Genomic DNA, 16471 nt, shown 5'->3' on the forward strand with positions numbered 1-16471 from the left:
AGAAAGGCAAAAAAATTAAAAAGGGATTTTGTTTAATTATTGATACGGTCTAAGGGATTTGCTTTAATTGAGATGCACCAAATGAAGGAATACACTATTTTTTTTAAATTGTGAACTGAGTGATCATTTACATGGGGGAACATCAGCTTTACATTCATCCTATCGTATTTCGTTTCATTGCAATGACTATAATCCTCTCCATGTATCATCATTCAACAGCATTTCCTTCCATTCCCTCTGTTTTTGTTTGTTTTTTGATGTACACCGAAGCACTCAGGAATATATAACCATTCAAACAACCAAAGGGTACACCCTAGAAGCCTGCCCCCCAGTTGTCAGCACACAGACCCTTTCCCTCCCTGAATCCAGAGTTCCCAGCCAACTCCATCTCTCTGCATCATCGTCTCTGCCTCCATCTCTGGCATCACTGTTTCTCTGGATAGGGTCCCACACTCTGCTCTTCTCCATTGATGGCCTCAGGGTTCTCCACTCCTGGACTGCAAGATCAACCACTCCTGTACTTTTGTTACAAAACATCTATCTTTACATTTGCAACACTCATAGTCAGTTCTGATAGCAATTATTCACTATTGAACCACAAGAGTCTTATCCCCATCTCCTTTCACCAGCCCTGTCCAGGCAGGTTGGAAAACACTCAGTGGATATTCTACCTTCTCTGCATCCTCTGGACCTTGGCTCCCTCTTGAAAGCTTGTAAGCCAGTCACTTCTTGCCTCTGTAGTCCCCCACCCCCATTTTGGATAGCCAGTGTCTAAGTTGCCCATCTCTGTCAACCCTGTGTACCGAGGGGCTGAGAATGATCCTTACTGTAAAATTTTGTTCCCTCTTTTGAGCTACTACATTCATAAGTATAGAGTAAACTTACTTTTACCTATACAAAGAGGTGCATTTAGGACTTTGATGGTGTGGTTTTCTGTACTTTGTGTATTGGTCTACGAATTGATGGAACACAAATTGAAATCTTTCAACAAACTGGTGTAGCACTGGAGACTCTCATTATTCCGTGCCAAGAAATTTGGAAGACAGCTACCTGGCCGGTGAATTGAAGGGATACATAGCTCTGCCTATGCCAAAGAGAGATGACCCAATGGAATGTGGCAATCATTGAACAATATCATTAAAATTACATGTAAATACTTTTTTCTGAAGATTATTTTAAAATGGTTGCAATAGTACATTGATAGGGAACTGCCCCAAATTCAAACTGGATTCAGAAAAGGACATGGAACTAGGGACATTGTTGCTGATGGCAGGTGGGACTTGGTTGAAAGCAGAGAATACCAGAAACATGTTAACTTGTGGTCTGTTGAATACACAAAGACATTCTACTGTGTGAATCATGACAAACTATGGATAGTGTTGCCAAGAATGAGTATTACAGAACACTTAATGATACACATGAGGAACATGAATATAGACCGAGAGGCAGTTATTCAAATAGGACAATGGGATACTGAATTGTTTTCATATTAAGAAAGGTGTGTGCTATGGTTGTATCTGTTCACCATACTTATTCAATCTGTATGGTGAGCATATAATTTGAGAAACTGGATATCTGAAGAAAAATGTGGCATAGGGTTGGAGGAAGACTCACTCACAACCTGTGATATGTAGATGATACAACCTTGCTTGCTGGGAACAAAGAGGATTTATAATACTTACTGATGAAGAGCAAAGACTATATAGCCTTCAATATGGATTGTACCTCAATACAATGTAAGGAAAACAAAATCCTCACAACTGGACCAGTAAATAACATCACAATAAATGGAGAAAAAATTGAAATTGTCAGAGACTTCATTTTGTTTGTATCCCAATCAGCACTCATAGAATCAGCAGTTAACAAATCATAAGACATAGTGCATTAGATAAATCTGCGAAATACCTCTTTAAGATGTCCAAGAGCAAGATATCAGTTTGAGAATTTAGTTGCGCTTGAACCACGCCATGGTACTTTATATATGTGTGAAAGTTGCACAATGACTATCTATGCATTTGAATTACGGTGTTGCAGAACAATATTAAAAATATATGGACTTCAAGAAAAACAAACAAATCTGTGTTGGAAGAAGCACGGCTAGACTGCTCCTTAGAAGTGAAAATGGCCAGACTTTGTCTCTCATACTTTGGACATGTTATCAGGAGAGACCTGCTCCTGGAGAACATCATGCTTGGTAAAGTGAAGTGTCAGCAAAATAGAAGACGACTCCCAACGAGATGGATTGGCACAGTGCCAACAACAGTGGACTCAGCTGTAACATGACCTGTGAGATTGGTGCCAAGACCGAGCAGAGTTTCATTCTGTTATGAATGGGGTCGCTGTGAGTCAGAACCCAATCAGTGGCTCCTAACAACTAAATACTTGTCTAGCACAAAACCTACCTGGCCAAAAAGCTGTATGTGATTTTTGGACCGAAAACTCCAGTATCAGATTGTTGTTGTTGTATTGTTGTTAAGTACCATTGAGTCGAGGCCAACTCATAGTGACCCTGGATAGGTTTTCCAAGGAGCGATTGTCGACCTTGAGATTCAAACTGACTTTTTGTTTTAGTGCTTATCCTAGAGCGCCACACCAGGACTCCAGTATCAAATTAATTACCTTGTAAACCCTGTACAGGGTCGCTATGGGTCGGAACCGACTCGACGGCACTTAACAACAACAACAATTTACCTTCAGAAAATCTACCTTCAGTGAGCTAATTCCTGACAGTATAAAGTACAAGCGATGATGATGTCACACCTCACTGGCTTTGTATTCAGAACTTTTCTAAAAGTAGCTAGAAACATTGGAACTATTCCTTTGTATGGTAATGTCTCTCCAATGTTTTTTCTGCTTCCTTGTATATGTAAAGCAGAATAATGTCTTAAAATGCATTAACTTTCCAGATACTTCCTCATTCTGTTATTAAGTGCCATCAGGTCAGTTCGGACTCATAGCAGCCCTGTATAGCGTTTCTGAGGATGTACATCTTTGTGGGAGCAGGAAGTCTCATCTTTCTCCTAAAGAGCAGTTGATGGGCTCGAACTGCCGACCTTGAGGTTCACAGTCCAGTGCTTATTGTATAGATCTAACACACTTCCAATTATCATTCTAATAGTCTTAAAGTTAACAAATACTTCAACTTCTATTTTTCTGCATGGCAGCTAGGAAATCAAATTCATGTGCACATCTTTCTTCATACAAAAAACAAACAAAATGGCTAAAGAGTAAGAGTTTATTTTTTACTTTTGTTTGTTGCTATTTCAAAATGGATCCTGTTTCCTCCTCTCCTTTTCTTACCCACATCATCAACATATAAAGATGGGAAAGGGAAAATCAAGGAAATTATGTGTGAACTGAAAAAAAAAGACTTTTTAAAAGTTTCTGTAGAAAGTTTTTAACTTTATACTCCATGGAACTAGTTTGGGAATTCACATATTTTATAATCACATTAAATAAAACAACAACAAAAGCACATGGCATAGTTTTACTATTAAAATAATATTATCAGAATTCTAACTCTGGTTAACCACTCATAAGATCAGGTGGCTCTCCATTGCCTATGAAGCACATTCTAGATTCAAGTTTAAGCCCCATTCACTTCTGTCTATGATCCATTTGACCCCATTACTCCTGTGTGCTTATTTTTCTAACATCTCATGTGCTCCTTTACCCACATACCTTTGAACTACTTAGCATTACTCCTAAATTTAATCCTTCCCTGATTAACTATAAAACTCCATAAGAACAGATTTATGTATCTCTAGTGACAAGCCCAGTCTTGGACATAGAGTAGAGACTCAGTAAATGCTAACTGACTGCCTGACCTAGTTCAAAATCATCTCTGTCCTCATAAATTATATCCTTTCATAATTCTTTCAGTGAGTGTTCAGGAAAGTATGCAGATGGTTGTTGATATTAAGGACTTTCAAGTCTGTTCAAACCATAGCTGCCCTGTGTAGGGTTTCCAAAGAGTGACTGGTGAGTTTGAACCACCAACTTTGTGGTTAGCAGTCCAGTGCTTATCCTCTATCTTCAAAACATAGATCATGAATATGACATATCTTTTCATTTTTGTATATTTGAAAATATCTTTTATTTTGGTTTTACATTTAATTATACTTTAGCCAGATAGGAAATTTTTGTTAGAATCATTTCTTTGCACTATGAATATATTGTATTACTCTACTACCTTTTGGAGTCCTGGTGTGGTACTGTGGACTAATGCATCAGACTGCAAAGCCATTTGAACTGCAAGGTCGGTGGTTCAAGCTCACCAGCTGCTCCTTGGAAAGCCTATACAGGGTCGCTATGGGTCAGAATCGACTCGACAGCACTTCACAAGTAATACCTTTTAGGAAAGCATGGCTGCTCCAAACAATAAACACTTGACAAGGTCAGCAGTTCAAGCTGACCAGCTGTTCGGAGGGAGAAACAGTACCACTCAACCCTAGATGGAGTTCCTGTAGGTCTAGGTATTGTTTGTTCTGGCACCCAATCTGGAATTCGTTTGTGCAGATCCCAAAGCAACTGGGGGATCAGGATATTTCCATTTCAGAGGTGAGCTGAGGAAAAGAGATCCCTGTAGTCCAGGGCTTACCAGAACCGGGAACACATAATTTCAGGTTGCCAGGCCAGCTTCCCACACACTTTGCTGTAACTTCGACGTACAGAGAGCGGGCGCTTCCCTGGGAATATACGTGGATGGGGACCGTTCAAACCTCTGGTCACGAGGGTAATGTGGGGCATCAGAAAACAAGACAAATTTTGCTTTCTCTCTACCAATAAACGATATACCTCTGTGTCACTTACTGCCCTCTTGCCTTCAAATTCACCTGTGAAAGTTCAAGATGGCCACACTGTGGCAGGCCAGCCTGCACAGAACTCTAGTCTCTTTTCTTCTTTTCTCTCTCCTCTGCATCTATTCAACTGTTTCTCCTGGTGATGACTGGAGTCCTGGTGTGATACTATAGGATAAGGTTCACACTCATCAGCTACTCTTCAGAAATCCTATATAGGGTCACTATGAGTTGAAACCAATTTGAGGGTACTAACAACATACTATACATAGTTTATTTGGATTTTTAGTTGTTGTTGTTAGGTGTCATTGAATCAGTTCTGACACATAGTAACCCTATACACAACAAAAGGAAACACTGCCTTGTCCTGCACCATTCTCACATTCCTTACAAGGTTTGAACCCATAGTTGCTTCCACTGTGTGAATTCATCTCACTGAGAGTCGTCTTCTTTTTTGCTGAAACTGAAATTTACAAAACATGATATTCTTCTCTAAGGATTGGTTCCTCCTGATAGTATACCCATAGTACCTGAGAGGAAGTCTCACGGTCATGCTTCTGAGGGTCAGGTGACCATACTTCTTCCAACACAGATCTGTTTATTTTTCTGAGAGTGCATAGTACTTTCAAGACAGATTTGTTCCTTTTCTTTCAATTCACGGCCTATTCAATAGTCTTCACTAACTCCGTAAGTCAAAGGCATCAGTTATTCTCCAGAGGTCTTACTCATTGTCCAGCATTTGCAGATGAAGCCATTGCAAAGAGCATGGGTAGGGTCAGACATATCTCAGTCCTCAAAGTGTCATGGTGTTAAGTGCTCTCAAGTCAGTTCCGACTCATAGCAACCCTGTATAGTGTCCCAAGGAGTGGCTGGTGAGTTTGAACTGCTGACCTTGTGGTTCAAACTGACTTGCAGTCCAGTGCTTTATCCCACAGCACCACACCAAGACTCGTTCAAAGTGTCATGTTGTTGTTGTGAAGTGCCATCGAGTTGGTACTGACTCATAGCTAACCTACGAACAACAGAACAAAACACCGTCTAGTCCTGGGCCGACCTTACAATCATTGTTATGCGCATCACTGCCAACTCATCTTGTTGGGGTGGGGAGGTCTTTTTCTCTGACCCTTTACTTTACCAAACATGCTATCCTTCTCCAGTGACTGGTCCCTCATGACAACATGTCCAAAGAATGAGAGATGTAGTTTGGGCATCCTAGCTTCCAAGGAGCACTCTGGCTGCACTTCTAATACAGATCTGTTGGTTCTTTTGGCAGCCCATGGTACTTTTAATATTCTCCTCCAACACCATAACTCAAATGCATCAATTCTTCCACGATCTTCCTTATTCACTGTCCAACTTTCACATGCATATGAAGTTATTGAAAATACCATGGCTTGGGTCAGGTGCACCTTAGTCCTCAAACTGACATCTGTACTCTTCAGCACTTCTAAGAGGTGTTGTGCAGCAGATGTGCCTAATGCAATACGTCATTTGATCTCTTGACTGCTGCTTCCATGAGATTTGAGGGTTGATCTGAGCAAAATGAAGTGTCATAGCTGCCCTTTAACACTAAGAAGAGATGTTTTGCAACAGATTTGTGGTATATAGTATGTTTTTGATTTGTTAACTGCTGCTTCCAAGAGCATTAATTGTGGACCCAAGTAGAATGACATCCTTTACAACTTCAATCTTCTTTTCTCCATCGTGTGATTGTTTTGTTTTGTGTTCATTGAGGTGCAATCCTTACTGAAGACTGTATTCTTTGGTCTTTATCAGTAAATTCTTCAAGTCCTGTTCTCCTCCTGCATATCACAGATTGTTAACGAAACTTCCTCTGATCCTGGTGCCACATTCTTTTTCATATAGTCCCACTTCTTGCATTATTTGTTCAGCATACAAATGGAGTAAGTATGGTGAAAAGATAAAACCATGAATCACACCTATCCTGCTTTCATACATTACCTCTTATTCTGTTAGAATTACTGCCTTTTGGTCTCTCTACAGGTTCCTTATGAGCACAATTAAGTATTTTAGAAATCCCATCCTTCACAATGTGACCCATATTTTATTATAATCCACACAGTCAAATGCCTCTGCAACCTTATTGTGGTTATTAATGTCGACTCATAGCAACCCTGTATGGAGTTTCCAAAGAGTGTCTGGTGAGTCTGAGCAACCAACATTATGGTTAGCAGTCCAGGATCATTCTACAGCACCACACCGGACTTCCTTTGTAGCCTTGTTGCTGTTGTTATTAAGTGCTATATTAGACAGTAGGAGCTCTGATAGTATACTGGTTATGAGTAGGGCTGCTAACCTCAAGGTCAGCACTTTAAAACTACCAGTCATTCCATGGCAGAAAGATGAGATTTTCTGCTCCTGTAAAGATTTACAGCCTCAGAAATCCTATGCAGGGTCTCTATGAGTTGGAAGTGACTCTACACCAACACCAACACCATATTGGACAATATGTGATGTATAAGAATTCATTGACTAATTTTTGGAAGTTGATTAGCAGCTCTTTCTTTCAAGTCAGTCTTAGTCTGGAAGCGTCACTGAAACCTGTCCAGCATGCTTGACCCCACTGGTATTCGAAATTCCAGTGGAATAACTTCCATCACTAAGTAACATGTTTGGCACTCCATTGTTCTTATAGCAGACATACAAATATCTGTAGAATGAATACATGATTGAAAACAAACATGCCTGAATTTGACCAGCCTAGTTTCCCCAAACTCAGCTCTTAAATCTTTTTTTGGTTTTACTAACAAAACTTCAAGCTTCAAAATCTGAGAAATTCATCTTGAGCTAGGTAAGATAACACTCACTTAGTTTGCAAGTTTCTATTTTAATTGAACCTCAATGCTGCCTGGATGAGCCTAGCACAGATGACGCTTGGTAATACATTTGAAGATGAATTACTTGCTCACACAGTATTAATGTGGGAGATGGAGGGAAGAACTGAGCATGGATCATAAATTGAAATTTGGCATCTGAAAAACACGGCACTGTTGAAAAATGGTAATAACAGTAATTCCTTTTCCAATGCCACGAGGGTTAGGGCAGCATGTTTACTTTGCCTCCCATTTGCAAGCTTTGCTGGACACTCTTTTCTCAGTTTAACAATTAAGGTCCTCCAGGCAACTTCCATCTCAGAGGACACATTAAACGGAGCCTACTTTTTTAGAGGGAGCATGAGAAGACAGGTTGGTTGGGGGCCCACATCTGGAAAACCGGTATAGTGTGGTGAGTATAATATGTCTTAAATGTGTCAACAGGTATCTGCTGTCTGAAGTTCTCTACGAGAATATTTTTATGCGACAATGTCATGCTGGCAATAATCGTAATAATTTAAAAATCATATGTCCCACATTACTGAGATGATCATCGATGCTGAGCACGATTCTTTCCTTATCCTGTGTCCTATTTCCCATTCATCTTTGTCAGTGCCCCCATGCTCCCACACCCCCGATATCCTGCCTCTAAAAGTGCAAGTTCTGAGGACATAGGCTGATTTCTTTAAGCAAATCATGGCCATCTTATTTCCTTTCTAAGAAATTGTTTCTGAAATCTAGGTTTAAGCCACTTAACATTCTCTGGTGGGTGTTATCCCTAGGTGATATAAGCATAATGTGCTCAGCTGCTAACCAGAATGTTGGCGGTTCGAATCTATCTAGAGGCTTCTTGGACAAAAGGCCTGGTGATCTGTTTTTGAAAACATGGCCGATGAAAACCCTAGTGAGCGCATTTACTACTCTGACCCACATGGGCCACCATGAGTTAGGACTGACTCCATAGTAACCTGTCTTGATGTTTTGCTTTTTTCTTGGTTGTTGTAGGTCTGCGGTGGGCACATATCTCAAGAATGACATTTTGTTTTATGGGTGGGTGAGACAGTTTTTTTTTTTTCCCCTCTCTCAATCACAGGACATAAAAATAGTAAACCTGTCACCCAACTTGCATCCAGTGACCATGCAGGAAGCCATCTTGAAAGACTATGTTAGTTCACACACACAGAGAAAAGCAAAGTCAACAGAATGTCAGAGATGTGAAGACCTTCCTGATTTTACTCACCTTGGACCTTGTTATCTCTGACTTCATGTTATGTGAGATAAATTTCCTTATGACTAACCCAAGAATGGGGAACCAATTTTCTGCCAAAATTTATAACATCATTCATGGGCCATACAAAATTATCAACTTGAAAATTAGTCTGCTGTGTTTGGTCAAATATTTAATTAACAAACCCCTTATATGATGGCTGGAGTCCTGGTGTGGCACTGCAGGCTAATGCACTGGACTACAAGGTTGGTTTGTATCACAAGGTTGGCAATTAAAGCTCATCAGCTCTCCTCAGAAACCATATACAGGGTCGCTCTGAGTCGGAACCGAATCCATGGCACTTAACAACACCAGTAACAATGTGATGGCTGTAACTACAGTTGCCTTGGCAGGACCATACCAAATGATTTCACAGGACTTATAAGGCTCTGATAGAGGAGCTCTGGTAGCGTAGCGGTTACGAATTGGGCTGCGAACCTTAAGGTCAGCGGTTCGAAACTACCAGCTGCTCCGCGGGAGAAAGATGAGGCTTTCTACTCCCGTAAAGATTTACACCCTCGGAAACCCTGTACAGGGTCGCTATGGGTCGGAACCAACTCGACGGCACTTAACAACAACAACAAGGCTCTGATAGCATAGTGGTTACGAATTGGGCTGCTAATCTCAACGTCGAAATTACCAGCTGTTCTATGGGAGAAAGATGAAGCTTTCTGCTTCCGTAAAGATCTACACTCTCAGAACCTGTACAGGGTCACTGTGAGTCAGAACTGACTCCATGGCACAAAACCACAGCCACCATACAGCCCACGGGCCAGACGTTCTCCAGCCCTGGTCTAAGTAGACTGAACTGAGGTTTCCTGTTAGCTACAGGAATCATAATCTGTACCTTCTACGAGATTCCTAGATGTGCACATTCAAGTCTAAGCGGTGCTACCCTCTCCTTTCCCTCTAAACATGTCCAGCATTATAAGATTGAGGTCGCTCTCTACTGACTTTTACGGTGCTTCTAGTCCGGTGCTGCTTGCCAAGGCATCCCTTTAATCAGAGCTCTGTGGTGATGTCAGCTCTGACATGTCTGTTTATACATGTTTCCTAACAAACGCTCTCATGGTGTATTTGCCCTGAGTCCCCTTTTCACCTGGTAGATGTTTGCTACTTTCATCTGTCTAGATTCTTCGTCTGTAAATTAGAATAGTACTGATACGGATCTCAAAGACTTATTGGGAGACTCAACATGTAATAGTTGTTGCTGCTGTTAAGAGCTTTTCAGTAGGTTCTCACTTATAGTGACCCTATTTAGGACTTCAAAGGATTAGCTGGTGGGTTTGAACAACCAACCTTGTGGTTAGCAGTCCAGCATTTATCCCACTGCACTACACCAAGACTCCATGAAATAATCTGAATAAAACACTCAGCACACAGCAGCATCTCAATAAATGTGGTTACAATTATTAACTATAATTAGAGTCTCTGGTGATAGCATTCAGCATGACAAAACTTGCACTAATGGTTTCCAGCTTCAGCTGCGACTAGGTTCATTTCCCTCATCAATAGTTCATTATTTTATTGTCAAATGTAAACCACACACCATCACATGAAATAACAATTCCTGCAGATTTTACATGTAAAACACTTCAGAGTCAATATTTCTTTAGTCTTGAGAGGGGTCTGTCTATGTAGATGGTGCTGAGAAGCAAAGCTACGTTCCTTATCTTATGTAGGTGAGAGGACCATCTTTCTCACATTCACAGTGTAGTTTGTTCTCAGGTTCATTTAAGACCATCTTGCTCCAAATCTCAAAATTTTACAACGCCAAGAAAGTTTTTTTCCTTTTGTTTTTCTTTTATCCCTTTCTTGAAGCACTGTCTTCTCCTTAGAAATGTGGACATGTATCAATAGGACCTGTGCTAAACACACATGTCACATGCTGTCCTAGGACAGGTCCTTTTCATTATTCCTACACCATGAAGGAAAGGCCTAGCCAGTTGCTCCTGTAAAAAATGCAGCCTTTGGAAACCCTATGGGGCAGGTCTGCTCTGAAACATAGGGTTTCTATGGGTCAAACTTCACTCTATGACACCCAACAGTACAATATGTTGAAATATTGTACATGAATGAACCTTTTTTCCCTGACCCACTCTTCCCTAAGATGGTAGATCCTCCATCCCTTAAGCAGACTGCTACAAGGTTCTCTCTACTGAGAAATGTACCAGGGAGGTGAGAAGAGAGTTGTTGTTGTTGTTGTCAGGTGCCATCGAGTCGGAACCTACTCATAGCGACCCCATGCACAGCAGAACGAAACAATGTTCGATCCTGGGCCAACCTCACTACCGCTGCCACACTTGAGTCCATCAATGATGCCACCTGGCTGATCCATCTCGTTGGGGGTCTTCCTCTTTTTCTCTGACCCTCCACCCTACCCAGCATGACATCCTTCTCCAACGATTGTTTCCTCCGGACAATATGTCCAAAGTAGGAGAGACGAAGCTTAGCCATCCTGGCCTCCAAGGAGCACTCTGGCTGCACTTCTTCCAAAACAGATCTATTGGTTCTTTTGGCAGTCCATGGCACTTTCAGTATTCTCCTCCAACACCACAAATCAAAGGCATCAATTCTTCTACGATCCTCCTTATTCACTGTCCAGCTTTCGCATCCATATGAGGCTATTGGAAACACAATGGCCTGGGTCAGGTGCACCCTAGATGGTAGATCCTCCGTCCCTTAAGCAGACTGCTACAAGGTTCTCTCTACTGAGAAATGTACCAGGGAGGTGAGAAGAGAGAGAAAGAAAGAATACTTTCAGCAGTCCTCTGATTCTATGGAGGCAAATGCTTCATGATTTAACAGCCAGGCCAGGGTTTTCAATGAGTCCAATGACTTACAGAACCACAAAGAAATGATGTCACCTAGGAGGTGAGTAATAAGCGCAGCAAAAATCCTAGGATGCCCTCTTCTCTGTAGATGGTCACTATGGAGTCACAAAGAACACAATATTTGTATTCTCTGCCAATGACTGTACTATTGATCTCAGAGTGATCAGTGATCGTGTGGAAGGGATGTGTAACAAGGGTAGCAGCAGAGAAAGCCATCATCTCTAGCACTGTCTCCTTGATAACCAGGTCAAAGGCAGATGAGATGTTTTTCTGTGCATTCCCAGAATCTGGTTCCGAAGGCTTCTCACAGTCCTGGTAATGCTGCAACACTTTACCACGGACCACAGTTCCAAGGACTCTGAGCAGTCATAGAGTTAACCCTGTGGAACAACCCACACTTCCCATCAATGCTTACAATGTGCTGCGCATAACAAAAGAGACCAGGAAGTTGATATAGGTGTTGCCCAAATAGATTTCATTCTGTTGATGAAGGAAGAGGCTCATATCCCACCTGGATGAGCACCTTTACATACATGTGTGGCTGGGACAGAATGGTGAGACCGGAGCCCGGGAGCACCTGACTGGCTGTGTCTGTAATGATGGATGCCGTGATGGATGGACAGACTGGAGCCTTTGAATTTGAAAGACCGTCTTGTCAAAGACAGATTTAACATTCTCTGTATTACTCAGGAGGACATTTCCAGGACAAATGAACAGGTAATTTTGTTGTTGTTACTGTTGTTAGATGCTGATGAGCCAGGTCCTACTTATAGCTACCCTATGTACAACAGAAACACTGACCAATCCGGCGGCATTCTCACAATCCTTGCCATGTTGTTCATCCACATTCTCACAATCCTTACCCATTGTTCAGCCATTGTGGTAATCCATCTCATTGCGGTTGTTCCTCTTTTCACTGACCCTCTAATTGACCAAGTATGATGTCCTTCTCTAGGGACTGGTGCCTCCTGGTATTTAAAGGACATGAGGTGAAGTCTTGCCATCCTTTGCTCCTAAGGAACATTCTGGTTACACTTCTGCCAGGACAGATGGATTCGTTCTTTGGACAGTCTTTGATATAGTCCATATTCTTCAACAACACCATAACTTAAGGCTTTTTTTTTTTTTCTTCTTAAGTCTTCCTTTTGTCCAGCTAGACATAAGTTCTGGTGTGGAACTGTGAGATAAAGCACTGGACTTAAATGCTGGTTTGAACCACAAGGTTGGAAACCCTATATAGGGTCGCTATGCGTAATGGCCCTTAACAACAAACAACAAAATCATAAAGAAGTCAAACTATCACTTAAAAGATCTTACTAGGTGGAAGCACAATATACTGACCAATGTTATCTCATTTAACTCCCCAAACAAGTGCTTGTTTAACAGATGAGGAAACAATGGCTTATATAGTCTAAGAGAGATCATGCTGGAATCTGAACTCCTATTAGATTTGCTTCAAAATCAACATCTTTTCCTTTATTATATTGTTGCTGTCAGCTGCTGTGAAGTTTGACTCTGAATCATGTGGACGCCATGTACAACAGAATATGCTGCCTGATCATGTACCATCTTCATGATTATTGGCTTGCTCTAGTCTATTGTGGCCACTGATTATTTTGAGTGCCTTCCAACATAAGGGTCTTGTCTTCCAGCACTATACTGAGAAATATTCTGTTCCTATTCATAGAGTTTTCACTGGAATATTTTCAGAAGTAAATCTTTAAGCTCTTTCTTTCTAATCTACCAAGGTGAGCCAAAAATTATCCACACTCCAGCTATTTTAACGTGTCCAACCATGTCATGGCTAATAACAACATTGAGCGTGCACATGAAATAATTCTGTCGAATAGATGAGTGACAGTAGATTATGTAGCAAATCAATCATGGCTCCACCTATGAAACAATCCATGACAGATTTGGATTTCAAAACATTTGAGCAAGATGGGTACCAAAACAACTAATGGAGAAGCATAAACAGACATGTTTGGACATATACAAATAAAATTTGGACCAATACTCAAGGAAGGTACAAGTTCCTTTAAAAAAAAATCATTACTGTTGAACAGACATGGATTTATCACTACTAGCCTGAACGTAAACAGCCAAGTATGCAGTGGAAACCTCCTCAATCCCCAACCAAGAAAAAGTTTAAAAGTCAAACATCACCAGGAAAATGGATGCTTACAGTTTTCTGGGATTCCCAAGAGCAAGTATTAGAACATTATGAGGAAAATGGTTCAACAATCAAAAGTGCTCCTTATAGTGCTCAATGAAGAGCTGTTGCCTAAACTTCAAATTCAACACAGAGGACTGCTATCCAAGGGCACTGTGATCTTAAATGACAATGCACATCCACACACCCCTACCAACACTGTTGCTGCTGTTGTTAAGTGCTGTTGAGTCCATTCCGACTCATAGTGACTCTGTATAGGGTTTCTGAGGAGTGGTTAGTGAGCTTGAACTCTCAACCTTGCAGTTCAAACTGACCTTGCAGTCCAGTGCAATAACCCACAGTGCCACACCAGGACTCCTGTTGACATTCTGAAAAAAACTTTGTTTTGAGGTGTTAAAGCATCCTCCTATAGACCTGACATTGCTCCATGGGACTTTCACCTGTTTGGTTGCCTGAAAGCAGCCCTTCATAGACAAAGATTCCCCTCTGAGGAGAAAGTGAAGACAGCGGTGCATTTGTGGCTCACATCTCAGTCTAAAACATTTTTTAAATAAGAGAATATGAAAGCTTGTTGACAGATGGACAAAGTGTACTGGAAAGCAAGGAGTTTATATCAAAAAGCGATGTATTTGTCTTTTCTAAAAGTTGATTAAATAAATTCTACAGCCAGAGTACAGACAGAAAAGTTTTGACTCATCCTTGTATCTTAGTCTGAAAACGCCACTGAAACCTGTCCACCATGGGTTACCCTGCTGATATCAGAATAATAAGGACAATAGTGTATAACCAGCTGGCATATAGGTGGTGACTGCTATATTATAGGGCTTCTCATTATGGAATGGACTCAAGGTATGGTAATGTAGGGTAAACACTGGACTGTAACTTTAGGTCAGCAGTTTATACACACCTACTGCTTTTCAGAAACCTTATACAGAGTTGTTGTAAATCCAAACTAACAGCAACATTATTGACCAAGCTGCTGTCCTATCATTAAAAGCATTCAAGAGGGTCAGAAAGTTGGAAGCTCCGCACCTGGAATTATCCCTATGAATGAAATGGTCTGGAGGAAGATCATCAATTCTAAACATTACAGGATAATAATAATGAACTAAAATATGAAGCTAAAAGTTACTATGTTGATGGCTAGTAAGATGTGTTGCAGACTATATGAAGAATGATAGAGGGAGGAAATCTGACAGCTGTGGCTAAAACAAGCCCACAAACATGTTTTGTTTGGTTCTCAAAACAGTACAATTTTTTGTTACTAATTGCCAGCATCTAAATATTGCTGGTGCGGCGCTGTGGGTTAATGCACCAGACTGCAGTCATTTGAACTACAAGATCGGTGTTTCAATCTGACCAGCTGCTCCTCGGAAACCCTATACAGGGTCGCTATGGGTTGGAACAACAACAGAAAACAAATATTGCTAGATTTCACCCAAAATTTCCGATTGCAAAATTTCTCTTGGACAAACATCTCTGTATGGTACCAGTTGAATGACTCTGTACCATCTTATCTGGGCTAGCACTCAGTTCTTTTAACTTGTTTGAATTATCTGCCTGAACTTGAAAATGTTTGGGTTTGAAAATTCTGGCTTAAGACACCAGCAAACAACCAAAATTGTATATTTCCTATTGCCATGTAAGAGTTTGGCCTAAAAAGAGAAAGATTGTATTGAGAACACATCCTACAGACTAATGTTCACTACAGGACTAGCTGAAGCTACCATACATAGAGAGTCTGAAAAAGGGAAGCAATTAGGATACTTAAGCTGAAACAAAGCAGTTACTGAATAACATTTGCAAACATATTCCCAAACCAAAGGATGGATCAGTGGTTTAGTTAAAACATGTAAGAGAAGCAAAATAGGCAAGAACTATGGCATACATTTTCTTAAACATTCCTGCCGAAAGAAATAGCAACATCTAATGCGAAGGCACCAATAGTAAACATTAAACATTTTACTTTAGATATTGCTAAAATTTGGGGAGTGGGGTAAATAGAGAAAAGAAGAGAAGGGAGGGAGAAGCAAACTATTAGAAGTATGTTCTACATCATGGATTAAATTCTTTTCAACTAGCATCTCATCATTTTTATTAAACTCTGATAACACACATACACATGTACCAGATTTGGGTAAGATGAGGTACCCAGTCAAAATTGGTGCAAAGATATACAGATAGGACACATATCTGTATATCTTTCATGAGCTCAAAGAAAAGAGACATTTTGCCAAAAGAAAATAAGGGCAATGTTATCAAATAATATTGCATGGGTGCTGGGCAAACCTTGCTGTTGTGGCTTTTAGGTACCATCTAGTCCGTACCGACTCATAGCGACCCCACACACAACAGAATGAAATATTGTGCCAACCTCACAATCGTTGCTACATTTGAGCCCATTACCGCTGCCACTATGCAAATCCATCTCTTTGAGGGGTCTTCCTTTTTTTCAGTGACACTCCAGCTTACTAAGCATAAGGTCCTTCTCCAGAGACTGGTCCCTCCTGATAAGATGTCCAAAGAATGAGAAACAAAGTCTGCTCATCCTGGCTTCCAAGGAG

The 16471-nt window shown here is 40.8% G+C and overlaps 1 pseudogene; it reads right to left on the bottom strand.

Annotated features, from left to right (window-relative positions):
- The window catches only part of LOC102840176, a 25390-nt pseudogene extending 12789 nt beyond the window's left edge, over positions 1-12601 (bottom strand).
- Positions 12602-16471: the final 3870 nt, after the last annotated feature.

The sequence above is a fragment of the Chrysochloris asiatica genome, unplaced genomic scaffold (genome assembly GCF_000296735.1).
Source record: "Chrysochloris asiatica unplaced genomic scaffold, ChrAsi1.0 scaffold00034, whole genome shotgun sequence".
NCBI lineage: Eukaryota > Metazoa > Chordata > Mammalia > Afrosoricida > Chrysochloridae > Chrysochloris > Chrysochloris asiatica.